Raw genomic sequence first — 15,488 nt, forward strand, 5'->3', positions numbered from 1 at the left:
GCACCGCCGGTTCGCCTCGCGTCCTGGGAGCCCGGAGCTTCCCCACCCCGCCCGCCTTTCGGCTCCGCCCCCGGCCTTCCAGCCTCTCCCCACCGACCTTAACCAGGACAGCGCGGCCCTAGCCCCTCACTGGGATCCCCAGCCCCTACCCCGGCCCCTCACTAGCCTCCCCAATCCCTCTCCCAGGCCTCCTAGATCCAGAGCTCCGCCCCTGGCTCACTGCCCCGCCCCCGGCCCCTGGCCGGGCTCCACAGCCCCGCCTCCAGGCCTATTAGCCCTAGAGCTCCGCCTCTTGCCGGGCTCCCTAGTCCCTCCCCCAGACCTCACAGCCCCTGAGAGCTCGGTTCCTGACTCACTGCCCCGCCCCCGGCCCCCCGCCGGGCTCCCCAGCCCCGCCTCCAGGCCGCCTGGCCCAGGAGCTCCGCCCCTCGCCCGGCTCCTCGGCCCCGCCCCCAGGCCACCCAGGCCTATAACTCCGCCCCTAACTCACTAACCCCGCCCCAGCCTCCCTGGAAGCTCAGCCGCATCTGTCTCCCGGCCCCTCTGCAGCTACTCCCCCTTTCATCCCTCTCTTGGGCCTCCCAAGTTGCCTCCCTCCCACCCCCTCCGCGTCCCCCCCTTCGTGAGCCTTTCATCTACCTCTCCTCTCCTATGGGTTCGTTCCCAGCCCCCTTGACCTCGCCCCTTCAGCCTTACCCCGACTCAGGCCCCCATCTCTCCCCCCAGGCCCACCCGGTCTCGGCGCCCCCCTTCCGCTCCCAATTGCACCATCCCTCCCTTGCTTCGTACACTCAGCTCTCAGCCTCGGCTCTGAGCCGCACCTCCCTCCCCCCCCTTCCCCCCCCCCCCCCCCCCCCCCCCCCCCCCGCCTTGGTTTTTGGCCCCTGCGGAGTCTGTGTGGCTCGGTGCCTTTGGGTAGCTGTGTGATTTGGGGGAAAGTACATTCCTTCTTGGAACCTCAGTTTGTCTGCAAGGGAGAAGCCTGCTGCCCACTTAACGGTGATGTTGCGAGGAAAGAGCCTAACCCATGCGTGTACCCAGTAAGCGCTCTGCAACCCGCTCCCCCTGATCCTCTCGCTGCACCCTCATTCTTCCTGGGCTCAGTATGGTGCCTTCCACTCCGGAACCCAGCTCACTGTCCTGACCAGGCTGAAGACTGCCACTCCTCCCCCACTATTAACCCTTGCCTGTTAGAAACCATCTATGTCCTTGGGTGGATGAGAGATGAGGTTCAGAAATCTACTTAGGTTTCGTTCTGGAGCCTGAAGTCCTACGGAAAAGATTTCTTCAGGTAAAAAATCGGGGAAGCAATATTGGCTTTGGAATTTGATAGATCTAAGTTCCAATCCTGGTGCTGCTGTTGACCAGCTGTGTGCAGCTGAGCAAATGGCTTGCTTCTCTAAACCTGAATTTTCTACTCTTCAAATGGTCTAATAATATTTTACTCCACAAGGCGAGTGAAAGTATTACATGCTTTACCTGGGGGGAGGGGGACTACAAAGATATACACTAAGATATTACCTGCTGAGGACATTATGAGTAATTTTTCTTCTTTGGCTAATCTGTATATCCTAACTTTTCTGTAAGAAGCATATGCTACTTGCGTAATAGAATTTAAAGTTGAAACAATGTGTACAGTCTGGTGGAGGAGATAGGACAAATATGCTGTGAAATACAACTCTTATTCACCCCCAGTCACCTTTCAACTCACTCCAGTCAGTTTTCAGCCAGAACTCCTACAGAGTTATTTCAAGGTCAACTAGGATCTCTCTCTTAAAATGCAACAGGCCCTTTTCTTAACTTCTAGGAGCATTTTGTACTGTTAGCCACGCTGTCCTTCTTGAAACACTTTTTTCTTTTGAATTCTGAGACAATTATTTTCCATGGTGGTCTTTCTCCCTCTCTGGTTGTTCCATCTCAGGGCCCTTTCTAAGATGGTCTTCCTCTGCATGTATCTTAACTGCTGGGATCTTTGGGAGCTCTCTGCTAGACCCTTTGTTCTTCTCACTCTACCCAGGCTTCCTGGATACTTTTGTCCATCCCTACCAGCTTCCTTCACACCATTAATGTTGACGCCTTCTGTGTTAGTTTCCTATTGCTGCTGCTGTAACAAATCGCTGCAAACAACACACATTTGTTCTCTTACAGTTCAGGAGGTCAAAACTCTGAAATGAGTTTCGTTGGGCTGAAACCAAAGTACAGCAAGGCCGCACTCCCTCCGGAGGCTCTAGGTGGGCATCCATTTCTTTGTGTTTCCCAGTTTCTAGAACTGCGTTTCTCATATCCTTTGGCCTCTAGCGGACTTCCTCCATCTTCAAGGCATCTTGTCTCTGTGTCATATCCTATTGCTTTCTTTTCTATGGTCAGATCTCCCTCAGTCTCCATTTTATAAGCACATTTGTGATTATATTTAGGGCCCGTCCAGATAATCCAGGATGATTTCTCCAGCTCAGGATCGTTAAATTAACCACGTCTGCAAAATTCCTTCTGGCATAGGAGATAACATTTACAGGTTCCAGGAATTAGGACCTGGATATCTTTGGGGGCTATTACTGAGCCCACCACATCTTCCAAGTCTCTCTCTCCACGTTGGACCCTTTTCTGGCTTAAGATCTATGCATCCAACTGCCTATGGGATGGTTTCACATGCTTATATCACAGGCAGACCTCTCAAACTCTACATGTCTAAAACTGAACTTGCCATCTTGTAACCTGCCCTCAGATCTGGCTTCTTCTCTGTCCCTGTCTTAGTGGAAGTTACCACCATGCACCCCCTCGGGGTCATCCTCCCTGTCTCCTTCCACCAATTTCCACTCAATCAAGTCTTATCACTGCCTCGTAATGTCTCACACATGTGGCCACCTTCTCTGGGCTAACCCCAGTCCAGTCCATACCACCTCTTATCTCCTCACGGGTCTGCCTGCCCCCAGTCTTACAGGTCTGATCTGATACTGCCCTGCTTAGAGCTCTTCAGTGGTCCCATTGCTGTCTGGATGAAGTCCAGCTTTTTTTTTGCATGGCTAGCTGCTCCTGCCTTATCTCTCACCACCCCATCCCTGATATGAGCTGAGCCCTCTTGATATTCTTCCTGCTGACACATAACACCCCCTGACCTCCTTTCAACAGCCCAAATTCAATGTCACTTCCTTCAGGAAGCCTTCCCCAATGTCCTTCTAGGCACTCCTACAGACCCTGGTATCCCCTGCTACAGCAGTTCTCACTGTGGACTGTAACCACCTGTTTGCTGATCTGGGCCTCTGGCCTACCTATTTATTTATCCAGAACTTACTATGTACCAGTCACAATGCCAAGGACTATATAAGTAATAGTTAACTCAATACTCCCAACAACCCAGTGAGGAGGTAACATTATTCTTGCTATCTCTGTGTTACAGGTGGGAAAGCTAAAGCTTAGAGAGGTTAATTGGTATAAAATCAGAATGAACAAGTAATATAACCAAGATTCCAACCCAACCCAGGTCTGCATGAGTTTGTTTTTTGTTTTGTTTTATTATTAATCACCAAACTATGTTACCTAACTTGAAAACATTGCCTCTTGGGGGTGCTTGGGTGGCTCAGTCGATTAAGCGCCCGACTCTTGGTTTTGACTCAGGTCATGATCTCATGGTTGGTGAGATGGAGCCCTACATGGGGCTCCATGCCGACAGCATGGCGCCTGCTTGGGTTGCTCTCTCTCCCGCTCTCTCTGTCCCTCCCATTCTCATGCGCTCTCTCGCGCTATCTCAAAATAAATAAATAAAACTTAAAAATATACGATGGAATACTGTCGTAATATCTTTCAGGCTAACAAATTCCTTCCTGTTTTGTGAAGCAACTACTTCAAATGTCAAACCCTCTATCAGATACTCAAACTGAGAGACACGTGCTACTATGGTGGCCCCCTTTCTGAAGCATAAGTTTTATTTCAAGACTTTGGGGAGAAAACGAAATAACAAACATTAAGTAAATTACAGCATTTGGGGGAAAATAAGACAAACCCAGGGCCGTGTCAGCATAAATTACACAATTTGGGGGAATTTCCAGAGAAAACACGTGCCTTCAAGGAAATTTCCAGTTGCTTCAAGTTGTTTACCAGACCACCCTACATAAACACTCACTTTACTAGGACTATTCAAGGGAAGCGTTTGAGGCACACTCCTTATGAAATAGCGGTCTCAAGGTTCCTGGACCAGCCTGTGCAAATCTGACTCTCCGGAATGTACTCGTTCACTCAACATTCATCAAGCAATTCTAGCTGTATTCCTGAGTGGAAAATGAGGAATGGGGAAGCTGTGGCTACAATGATGGGCAAGATATGGAGCAGTTCTCAAGGAACTTGTACTCAAATAATCAGAAGATGCACCTTGTAAAGGCCCTTGAAGAGGTGCTCTGAGAATTAGGGGTGGGGGAGGGGAAAAGAGAGACTTTCCACGTGTGGCTCAGGGAAGCTGGGGAGGCTTCAGAGAAGAAAGGGCACCTGAGCTGAGCCCCGAAGGATCTGAGGGAGCTGGGGACAGAATGAGCAAAGACAGGGAAGGAAGACAATACAGAAAATCCACTCCCATCAGCACAGACACTTGCCTCAACAGCTCACATGATAAAACGTTTCCTCTTAACTTCTCCCTCCAGCCACTGCCCCATTTCTCTGCTCCCCTTTGCAGCTGAAGTCATTGAAAGTCACTGCTGTATTCACCGTATCCAATTCCTCTCCTCCAATATTTTTCTTTCCGGTAAAATAACTTCGATCGATTTCGGGTCGCAGGCAAATTGCATCTATCAACGGGAGAACCCAGGATATTGCTGGGATTGAGTGGTGGGGAGGGTGAGAGACGAGCTCAGGGAGGCCCAGAAGCATGCGCCACGGAGCCACAGGGGACAGAGGTAGGAGTTCTGGAAAGAGGCCTGAACTTCAATATTCTCTTACGTTCCCTCTGATCAGAATCTTGCCCCCACCAGCCACTGCAGCTGCTCTCGTTAAAGTCACTGCTACACGCCTTATATTGCTGAGCCCAGTGGTCAATGCTCAGTTCTCACCCTGTGTGGCCTCCAGCAGCTTCCTTGTGCCTTCTTATGCTACTTTCTTCCTTTGGCCTTCAGGACACCACACTGTCTTGATTTTCTTCCTCCCTCACTGGTGACTTCTTCTTGATCTCCTATGTATGTCAGTTCTTCCTGTTCTTTCTGGTTTCTTAACACTGAGGACCCTGGTCCTTGGTCACCTCCTCTCCTATGTGTGCTTAGGCCCTTGATGATCCCACCTCGTCCCATGACTTTAAATACCATTTAGATCCTGATGATTCCCAAACTTGTAACGCCAGCCTGGGCCTCTCTCCTGAACTTCAGCCTCTTCTATCCATCTGCCTCCTTGAAGATCCTGGAAGTCAGATGGGGCATCTTGAACTTAACGTATCTAAAGCTGAACTTTAGATTTCCCTCCCCAAACCTCCTTCCCCACATCGAGACATCTGTTGGATCTATACCCAAAATCGATTCCAAATCCACCACTCCTCATCACTTCACTGCTACCAGCCTGATTTAAGCCATATCATCTCGTGCCTGGATTACTTCAGGAACCTTCTGATTGGTCTCTCAGCTTCCACCCTTGCTCCTCTATAGTCTACTCTCAACAGAGAAACAAGTGATCCTTTAAAATATCATGTCAGAGGGGCACCTGGGTGGCGCAGTCGGTTGAGCGTCCGACTTCAGCCAGGTCACGATCTCGCGGTCCGTGGGTTCGAGCCCCGCGTCGGGCTCTGGGCTGATGGCTCAGAGCCTGGAGCCTGTTTCCAATTCTGTGTCTCCCTCTCTCTCTGCCCCTCCCCTGTTCATGCTCTGTCTCTCTCTGTCCCAAAAATAAATAAACGTTGAAAAAAAAAATTAAAAAAAAAAAATTTTTAAATATCATGTCAGAATACAAAATGTCATGTAATTTCACTGCTTAAAACCCTCTAATGGCTCCCCATTTCACTCAGACTAAAAGCCAAGTTTCCACATGGCCTGCAAGTCCCTGTATAAGCCTGTCTCACTCTGACTCCATCTATGCTTACTCTTCCCCTTGTTCTCCACCTCTGTTCCAGGCACACTGACTTCCTTGTTCTTTGAATATAGTAGGCACACTCTTGCCACAGGACCTTTGCACTGGCTGCTCCCCCTGCCTAGAATGCTCTTTCCACAGATATGCACGTGGTCAACTCCTTCACTTTTTTCCAGTCTTAGCTCAACTGTCACCACCTTGATGATGCTTATCCTGATCATCTGATCTAAAACTGCAACCACCTGTCTCTTGCCATACTCTCCGTCACCCTTACCCTGCTCTATTTTTTCCTATTTAGCATTTACGCCTTTTAACATGCTGCTTTTCTTATTTGTCTTATTTGTTTATTGTTTGCTCCCTCCATTAGAATATAAGTTCTCTGAAAGGAGGGACTTCCTTTCCTTATTAGGGCTTGGTTATGTACCCAGGCTTTGGAACCAGACTGCCTGGGTTTGAATCCTGGCTTTGCTATCTACCTTGGGTAAATTGTTTAACCTCTGTGGGCCTCAGTTTCCTCATCTGTAATAGGGGGGAATAATGGTATCTCCCTCATAATGTTATAGAAATGATTAAATGAGGTGCTGGATGGAAAGGATTTGGCAATGTTAACTATTGTCCCCACATCTGGTCCATAGTAGGCATGCAGTAAATATTTGCTGGATTCAGTAGGTGTTATTATTCCTGTTTACTGATGCCCAAAATTACACCAGTGAGTGGCAGGGACAGGATTAGAATCCAGGTTTATCTAATGTCAAAATCCCTGTTTCTTCTACTGCTCTACAATCTACCTTCTGAAGATTCGAGGCTGAGCTCCAGGGAGTAGAGAATTCACATTGCACGTCGTGGGATGAGATGAGACCAAAGACCAGAAGTGAAAATGAGGATTGCCGAGGGAAAATGGATGCAAAAGGGACTCCCCCCCGCCCCCCGCCTCAAGATCAAGTCTGCACTCTTTTGCAAGACCACAAGCCCCTTCCCCTCTAGCCACATCTGCTTCTTCAATCCTCTCTTTCAGGAGAAGAAAACTGACCTCTGCCCAATTCCTAAGGCCAGCAGACCGCCACCTCTCTGGGCTCTTACTTTTCCCTGCACTATTCTTTGCCCGGCCATTTCCTCTTGATCCTCATGACCCAGATGTCACAGATATCACCGCCTTAGGAAGCCTTCCCTGAGGCCGTGAGATGGTTTGGTGCCCTTCCCATAGGCTCCCGAGCTTTCTCATTACGTTTCATGTTTCCTTGTTTTCCCCTCACTTCCCGCGTGTGCACGTGTGTGTGTGTGTGTGTGTGTGTGTGTGTGTGTGTGTGGACCCACTCCCACCCTTTGCCAGACTGTGAGCTCCATGATCCTGTGGTTTCAAGTTGTGCAAGATCTTTCCTACCCAGGAGTCCCGCGAGAGACTGGAAAGCACTCAAGAATCAAAGCAGCTGCTCTCCAGGGCCAAATGGTCTTCATTTACGTATCCTCAGTTTGAGCTGACAGTAGAGACTAATCTTAGACTCTCAACACGTAAACTCCCTTGGGAGAGAGAGAGTTGGGGAGCCCCAGTCTGGATCAGAAGCTCACAAGACTCCATGTTGTACAACCCCAGGGTTGTGAATTGTAGTCTACATCATGGCGCCCCTTAGAGTGGGGCAGTATACAGCCTGCACAGCTGGAAAGCTGGATAAAGTAGCCCCGGATGCCCGTTAGGGTGAGCCAGGCTGCCTGCGAGCTGTGGGGGCCCACCAACACCCACAGAGTCCAAGCATAGCTGCAGGAACCTATCCCTGTGCACCCAGGGGCAATTTTCAGAGAAGGGTATGGACTAACCACACATACAAAAGTCTGTAGTTGTCATTAGAGTCCCAAAGGGTCCCCAAACCCACAAAAGGTTGAAAGCTCCTAAAGAAATATTTTGTGAGCACGTAAAAATATTCATATTAGAAGCGTATGTGTGGGAATTCATCTGCACAGTCGATCACCGCCACTGTGCCTGAGAAGGAGGCTTGGGATGGGGCGGGTCTCCCAGGACATGAACTGACAATGAAAATAGTGATAACGTGGGGCGCCTGGGTGGCTCAGTTGGTTAAGCGTCCGACGTCAGCTCAGGTCACAATCTCACGGTCCGTGAGTTCGAGCCCCGCGTCAGGCTCTGGGCTGATGGCTCAGAGCCTGGAGCCTGCTTCCAGTTCTGTGTCTCCCTCTCTCTCTGCCCCTCCCCAGTTCATGCTCTGTCTCTCTCTGTCCCAAAAATAAATAAATAAACGTTAAAAAAAAAATTAAAAAAAAAGAAAATAGTGATAACGAGGTTTAGACTTGCTTCGTATAGGTAATGAGTTAAGTCTGTTACATACGTGCCATAACCCATAGAACACTCTCAAAGGTAGGTACTGTTATTATCCCCATTTTACAGAGCAGGAAATAAAACCGAGAGAAGTGAGGGACTTACCTGGGACGAGGAGACAAACACAAGCAATCTGGCTGTGAACCTGGGCGTCAGTCTTCCATGGCCTAGTTGAAAGCAGATCCAAGGCAGGGGGGAGGGGGTTTGTGCCGAGAAGTTCGAGTTTGACTTTGCCGAGTTCCTCATTAGAAGGGGAGGACATCCCGGGGTCCAGGGCCCTCCAACAGTGTGCCCCTGCTCCAGCCAGGAAAGGCCCTCAGCACCTTTGGCTGAAGCCCTTCCGGGCACCCCCAAGTGAAAGCTGTCACCGGGGTCTAAAGTCCTCTCAAGCCTGGTGGGTACAAGCTTTGGAGACAGGCCTGGGCTTCAGTGCTGGCTGCGCTCCTTATTCATTCTGGCAAGCCTCGGTTTCTCCACATGGAAAATGGAGATAATAATGCCTATGTCATGGGGCTGTTGTGAGGATTAAAGGGAGCATGTTCGTGAAGTATGCACTGTAAGCACTCAGAAAATGGTGACGGATGTTATTGTCTTTGGTTGAAAAAAAGAAGACAGTTTTCTGCAGTCTTCTGAAGGTTTATCCCATCGCTCTGGAGGTCAGAAGCCTCAAATGGGTCCCACTGGGCTAAAATCAAGGTGTTGGCAAGACTGGGTTCCTTCTGGAGGCCCTGGTCATTGGATGCCCTGCCTTTCCAGCTTCTAGAGGCCGCCCGCATTCCTGGCTCGTGGCCCCTTCCTCCGTCCCCAGAGGCAGCGGTGCAACATCTTGAAATCTCTCACTCACTCTGGCTCTGACTTTCCTCCTTCTGTCACTTATGAGGACCCTGTGATTATACTGGGCCCACCTGGATAATCCAGAACAAGCTCCCCATCTCAAGGTCAGCTGATTATCAGCCTCAATTCCGCCTGCAAGCTTCATTTCCCCTCGCCATGTAACACAACACAATCACAGGCTCTGGGGACTAGAACATGGACATCTTCGGGGACCATTATTTTGCCTGCTACAGTGGGTGAGCAGGAAAATGCTGCGAAACACTGGAACTTTGCACTGAGCGTACCTCTGTTCAAAAACCTACCACGGCCCCCCACTGCCTCCAGGATAAGGGCCAGGCCCTTCAGCCTTGCCTGCAAAGCTTTTCATGAACTGACCTCTATCCCACTTACGAACAGGCACTCTCTGGCCTCCGTGCCTCTGCTCTGCCTGAAAGGCTTTTTCTTCCATTTATTTATTTATTTAAAAAATTTTTTTAATGTTTCTTCATTTTTGAGAGAAAAAGCACGAGTGGGGGAGGGGCAGAGAGAGAGAGAAGGAGACACAGAATCCGAAGCAGGCTCCAGGCTCTGAGCTCTCACCGCAAAGCCCGACACAGGCGGGGCTTAGACCCACGAACCGTGAGATCATGACCTGAGCCGAAGTCGGACGCTTAACTGATTGAGCCGCCCAGGTGCCCCGTTTCTTCCATTTATAATCCTTAAAGTCCTTCCATTCATCGTGGCCAGGCTCGCATGTCATCTCTTTCATGAAACCTTTTCAGAAGCCCCAGAACTCTCTCCCTCCCCCTGGCTCTATCCTAAAATGTCTTGACCGGAGTTATTTGGCTTGTCCCACTCCGGTTGGTCCCCATCTGACTGCGGGCAGGTGAGGCTCAGGGACCACTATAGCAATGGTCTGTGGGTCTCACGCTTGAGATTCACACAGAATCACCTGGAGGGCTTGCTAAGACACAGGCTGCTGGGTCCAACATCACGGTTTCGGATTCAGTAGTTCTGCATGGAGCCTGGTAATCTGCATTTCTAACAAGTGCCCAGGTGATCCTGCTGCAGCTGGTCTGGGGAACACTCTTTGAGGACCACAGGCACAGAAGTCGAGGTGCTGGCGTGAGGCTTGACTTGGACTCAGATCTCAGCTCTGCCTCTCACTGTGTGACTTTAGATACATCCCCTGCCCTCTCTGAGCTGCTTTCTCATCTCTGAAAGGATTCATTCTTCCCACCTCCTGCCCCACTGGGTTGAAGTAAAGAGGACCAGGCTTAGGACAGCACCAGGCGCCCTGCTGGTGCTGACTCAATGGCCTAGAGCTCTACCTCTGCCAATTGCCCTCTCCCTGTGTTTTGACTTCCTAGTGGCTGCTCAATAGAAACTTGGGTATTAGTTTCAGGGAAAACTGCTGACTTGAATTCTGATGCAAAATGCTGGCAAACTGAGAAGAGCTAAAACAGCCAAGCTGGGTATGTCTGGTCAGCGGAATGCTAATTACCTTCACACCGCGAGCATTTTCCCTCTGCGCCTCAGGACCACACGGTGCAATAACGATCATGTGTATCGTCGCAACGGACAGCAGATCAGCTGTTGCAAGTTTATGGTCATTTATCCAGCAAGTGGTTCCCCAGCACCTCTAAGGAGCCTGCCTGGGGGTGACTGGCTTGTCTCAGGGGGATGCACTGCCCGGGGAAGAAGACTCCTTGTGGCCAGGACACTGCCTTCCAGCTTCCCCTCAGGACCTGTTCCCTTAGAACACCAAACACACACACACACACACACACACACACACACACACACCATGCTTCCTTTGCTGCTCCTGGAGCAAGGTGGGTTTTTGTTTTGTTTTTTTAAGTAGGCTCCATGCCCAACATGGGGTTTGAACTCACGACCCTGAGATCAAGAGTCTCATGCTCTACCAACTGAGCCAGCCAGGCACTCCGTGGAGCAAGGTGTCTTTTCACAACTTACATTTGCAGGACACAAGTCACGTTCTTCATGGGCAAAAGGCTGTGTCTTTGCTTTACAAGCATCTAGCATTGTACACAGAAAGGAAACATCCAAGGTTAGAATGGAACCCCCATAATGACCGTTAGGAGCCTGGGTCACCAGGTGGTTAAGATCATGAGCCTAGGAGCTTGGCTGACCTTATTCCAGCCCCATGCCATCACCGGGGCTGGGATTAGGGTGAAGCAGATGAGGGGCCCCTCTTCCTCCCCCTAAACTGCCTCACCCATCACAGCCTGTCCACCACTTCTGGCTGTGTGACCTCAGGCAAGTAACTTCACCTCTCTGAGCCTCACTGGGGATCATACCTATTCTATAAGGTTTTATGGAGATTAAATAAAACTTGGTTCCTAATGGTCTCAAAAAAGGGAGACCAAATTTTCCTAAATTTGGCATTTGGCAGAGTGGCCACCAGAGGGCAGTGGTCCCCATGTTGGAAATAAAATAACCTGCCTGGTGATTAGTGATCCCTTTGAAGGAACACACACACGCACACGCACACGCACACAAACACGCACACATGTTCGCGCACATGCGTGTGAGTGCATGCACCAGGAGAGATGTGTGCTTTGATTGGGTCAACACAGCCCCACTGGCCAGCAGATACACTGGGCATCCTGCTGGTCACCCATGGCTGTGGTCACTTGAAGATTGACATAAAACTGACACCAGTGAATTAAGATTTACTAGGACACTGCATCCTACTCCCCTAGGATTAATGGAAGGATCAAGAGGCAAACAAAATGTATGAATATATATAACAAAATAGTATTGTCACACTGCTGAGCCTTGTTAGAAATTCTCCTTTAGAATCCCCAGGGAGGTCTGGTCTTCTCTCTTTGCTGTAATCTAGAACCCTTCAGGTGCCTCAAGAGCTGTGCTGCAGACACACCTGCCAGGCCGTGTGCATCCATGGAAAGCAGAAGCCAATTCTTGACAAGAAACAGTAGTTAGGATCCCACCCTGGCACAGGGTAGATGCTCAGTAAATGTCTGATAAATGACCCTCGTCTAAGGACAGCACAGGAGTCGACTGCATTGGGTTGGGGGCAGTCAGATCCTGGCTTTTTTCTCCCTCTTGTCTTATTGCTTTGTCCCGGTTCACCAGGAAGATGTTGATTTGTAACAGGGATAGTAGGTATCTTGTTTCTAAGGTTTTACCATTAAATATGATATTTGCTATAAAATAGTAACTCCTGGGGCGCCTGGGTGGCGCAGTCGGTTAAGCGTCCGACTTCAGCCAGGTCACGATCTCGCGGTCCGTGAGTTCGAGCCCCGCGTCGGGCTCTGGGCTGATGGCTCAGAGCCTGGAGCCTGTTTCCGATTCTGTGTCTCCCTCTCTCTCTGCCCCTCCCCCGTTCATGCTCTGTCTCTCTCTGTCCCAAAAATAAAAAAAAATAAAAAAATAAAAAAATAAAAAAGTAAAATAGTAACTCCTGGGTCTTGTCATGTATCAGGTTTTTAATAATCATAAATGAGTGTTGAATTTTTCAAGTGCTTTTCTCATATCTGTGGAGATAGTTACATGGTTTTTTCCTTTAATTGGTTAATGTAGAGGAGCATATACATTGCTCTCTTTCCTTTTTTGCGGGCAGGCATTTACGTTACGCACTTGTATCAAAACAGTAACCAGTACTTAATAGGCACCCAAATATTTAATGAATGAATAAACGAGGAACAACAGATTCTTGGGGAAACTTCCCTAATGTAGCATTTCTTAATTTTTTATTATTTGAGAGAGAGAGAGAGAGAGAGAGAGAGAGAGAGAGAGAGAGAATCCCAAGCAGTCTCCACATTTAACATAGAGACTGATGTGGGGCTTGATAGCATGACCCTGGGATCATGCCCTAAGCTGAAATCAAGAATCAGACAACCAACTGAGCCACCCAGGCACCCCACTAGCATTTCTATCTTGCATTCTGCACATGAAAACAGCTTGGAGGTTTGCAGCAAATGTGCAGATAATGTGTTTGCACTCCTGGGATCAGTCTAACTTGGCTATTATTTTTTTTAAAGGCTCTATTTAATTGGCTAATTTTTGTTTAGCATTTGTGTCTCTATGTTTAAAAGAATTCCCCCTGCAATTTTCTTTTCTTGTATCGTCCTTTTCTGGTTTGGAGATCTAGGTTATCCTACCTATAAAAAAAAAAAAAATTGGATGACTTCCCTTTGTCTTGTTCTCTGAAATATGTACAGGTTCAAGATCAGGGTTCAATACAACTTGCCTGTATGGGCGCCTAGGTGGCTCAGTCGGTTAAGCACGTGACTCTTGGTTTTGGCTCAGGTCATGGTTCGTGAGTTTGAGTCCCACATCGGGCTCCATGCTGACAGTGCTCTCTCTCCCTCTCTCTCTGCCCCTCCCCCACTCACTCTATCTCTCTCAGAGTAATTAATGAATGAATTAATTTAAAAACTCTAAAAATGAAAAAAAAACCCTACCTATTAATCCATCTGGCTCTGGCATCAGTTTGGAGTCAGAAACTCTTGAACATCAATCCAAGTTAGTTAATGATTTCTATTTCTTTTTGAGTCAATTTGGGTAAATTTATTATTTTCTAGAAACTTCTCCCTTTCACATACATTTTCAGCCTTGCCTCTCATTGGTTGCATTACCTGGAAACTATTTTTTTTAAACAACTTTATTGAGGTATAGTTTACATAATATAAAATTCACCTGAGGTGCCTGGGTCACTCAGTTGGTTAAATGTCCAATTCTTGATTTTGGCTCCGTTCATGATCTCGTGGTTAAGAGACTGAGCCCTGTATCAGGCTCCATGCTGGGCATGAAGACTGTTTAAGATTCTGTCAACCTCTGTCTCTTCCCTGCTCGGGCTCGCGCGCTCTCTCTCTCTCTCTGTCTCTCTCTCAAAAAAATTTTTTTTAGGGGCGCCTGGGTGGCGCAGTCAGTTAAGCGTCCGACTTCAGCCAGGTCACGATCTCGCGGTCCGTGAGTTCGAGCCCCGCGTCGGGCTCTGGGCTGATGGCTCAGAGCCTGGAGCCTGTTTCCGATTCTGTGTCTCCCTCTCTCTCTGCCCCTCCCCCGTTCATGCTCTGTCTCTCTCTGTCCCAAAAATAAATAAACGTTGAAAAAAAAAATTTAAAAAAAAAATTAAAAAAAAATGTTTTTTAACCTATTTCAGGTGTACAATGAAATGATTTCTAGAAATTTTATCAAGTAACTACAACCATTACCATAAATCAGCTTTAGAACATTTTCATGCCCCCAGTAAGATCCCTATGTCCTTTTGTAAAATAATAGCTTTATTGAGTTATAACTCATATGCCATACAATTCACCTACTGAAAGTATACAATTCCGTGGTTTTTAGGATATTTATAGTTGTATGTCCATCACCACGTAAATTTCAGAGTGTTTTCATTACTCCCTCCCAATAAAACCCTGTACCCATTAGCAGTCACCCCCCCTTCCCCTTCTTCTAAAGTCTTAAGCAACCACTAAGTTACCCTCAGTCTCTATAGATTTACCTATTCTGGGCATTTCATATAAATGAAACCATATAATATGTGGCCATTTGTGTGTGGTTTCGTTCACTTATCATGTTTTCAAGGTTCATCCATGTTGTAGCACATGTCAGTATGTCATGTCTTTTCATTGCATGTATTCATTCATTGCATACATTCCGTTATATGGATATACTATCGTTTATTTGTCCATTCATCAGTGGAGAGACATTTGGGTTGTTTCACTCTTGGGCTATTGTAAATAATGCTGCTACAAACATTTGTGTGGTTTTTGTGTGGCCATACATATGTGTTCATTTCTCTTGGGTATATACCTAGAAGTGAAATTACTTGGGCTGCATGGTAGTTCTATGTTTAGTTTTCTGAGAAATTGCCAAACTGTTTTCAAAGTGGCTGTTGTATTTTACATTCCCACTAGCAGTATACAAGGGCTCCAAGTTCTCCACAGCACTTTTAAAAAACAATTTTTAATGTTTATTCATTTATCTATTTATTTATTTGATGTTTATTTATTTTTGAGAGAGAGACAAAGCATGAGTGAGGGAGGGGCAGAGAGAGAGGGAGACAGAATCTGAAGCAGGCTCCAGGCTCTGAGCTGTCAGCCCAGAACTAGACACGGGGCTCGAACTCACCAACCATGAGATCATGACCTGAGCCCAAGTCAGAAGCCCAGCCAACTGAGCCACCCAGGTGCCCCAGTGTTTATTTATTTTTGAAGGAGAGGGAGACAGAGCACGACAAAGGAGGGGCAGAGAAAGAGGGAGACACAGAGTCCAAAGCGGGCTCCAGGCTCTGAGTTGTTAGCACAAAGCCCAACGTGGG

At 48.1% G+C, this 15,488-nt stretch overlaps 1 non-coding gene across 1 annotated transcript; it reads right to left on the reverse strand.

The window, feature by feature from the left end:
• Positions 1-11,042: 11,042 nt before the first annotated feature.
• Positions 11,043-11,115, reverse strand: TRNAK-CUU (transfer RNA lysine (anticodon CUU)). The gene has a single exon. It is a non-coding gene; the product is annotated as a tRNA-Lys (tRNA).
• Between the last annotated feature and the right edge of the window lie 4,373 nt (positions 11,116-15,488).

This window comes from Puma concolor, chromosome C1 (assembly GCF_028749965.1).
Source record: "Puma concolor isolate L17-30 chromosome C1, mPumCon1.1.hap2, whole genome shotgun sequence".
In the NCBI taxonomy this organism is placed as follows: Eukaryota; Metazoa; Chordata; class Mammalia; order Carnivora; family Felidae; genus Puma; species Puma concolor.